We start from the raw sequence: 1,272 nt of genomic DNA on the forward strand, positions 1-1,272 counted from the left end.
CTTACACACACACACACACACACACACACACACACACATAGACACCCATCCACGCACTCGCATTCTCGTGCCGAAATACCCAACGCTCAACGACACAAACAGACATGCAAAATCAATAAATACAAACTCACGCGACAAAAAAAACACACATATATAATGTGAATAAATACCAACACATAGATAAAACACTTAACACCGAGATAAACACAAACGGAAATGCGCAGAGCTATACAATACTCAACAAAATTATCATCTTGGACCAAACACTAACAGAATGCCTCAGAAGAATGCCCAAGGTCTGCAAATCAGCTATCTTTTCCTTAGCTGACCGAGTCAACTGACGAATAGCACATTAAAGTATTGTATGACGTGGTGAAACCAGGCGCTCGTCAGTATAATGAAATCGAAGAAACTTACATTGTACCTGTTGGGTAAAGTTTTCTAATTTTTTAAATCAAATTTTATGGCGGGGAGGGGGGGTCCAACGCCCTTTCTATCCATTACAAAAGCATTTCTGTGTTGATTCTACTGAGAACGTTGTTCAAAGGCACGAAAATGTAAATGTGCAGTTTCCAAGGACATTCAAGCTTTGGGAGACACCTAACTTTGGTGGCTGTTTTCTCACTAACTTTACTTCTCACACCTCATGGCGACCCCGCCTCCTTCAATCGCAAACATCTGGTCTTCTCTTCACGATAAATGGGTGATTTTTGTTGTTTTATTTTTGTTGTTTTATTCTATGGGATGGGTTATTGTTGTTTGTTTTGGGGGCTTTTGGGTTAGGGTTGTGTGTTTTTTTCATTAAAAGCAAGACAAATGAACACGCTTTAAGATTATACCAATAACTCTAAATGCCCTGGGGGGGTTTTACTTGCTTTTTTTTCCTACAATATTCAAGCAAATGAATATCCTTTTAGGTTATGCCGTTAACTCTTTTTTTTTTTTTTTTTACTGACGAGCGCCTGATTCCACCGCGTCGTGACACGTTTTTATGACCTTTTCACTCAGCTCCCCAGCTAAAACAGGATTCTCCAGGCAGGGCAATAGGTCCTCTCTGAGCTGAGCGGAGAGTGTAAAACAGAGCCCTGCTCCCCTCAATGCACTGACTCCTGGCTTTTGTGGTCAGGGAGGCGTGCACATACCAGTGACTAAGATTGTATCAGTCAATGAATAATGGCTGTCGAAGCCTTTGTGTTGCTTTATGTAGTGTGGGTTCTGATTGTGTGCATGGAGGGTCGTTTACGTGTGAGAGAAAGAGAGGGAGAGAGAGGG

The sequence above is a fragment of the Aplysia californica genome, unplaced genomic scaffold, assembly GCF_000002075.1.
Source record: "Aplysia californica isolate F4 #8 unplaced genomic scaffold, AplCal3.0 scaffold00856, whole genome shotgun sequence".
Classification (NCBI taxonomy): Eukaryota; Metazoa; Mollusca; class Gastropoda; order Aplysiida; family Aplysiidae; genus Aplysia; species Aplysia californica.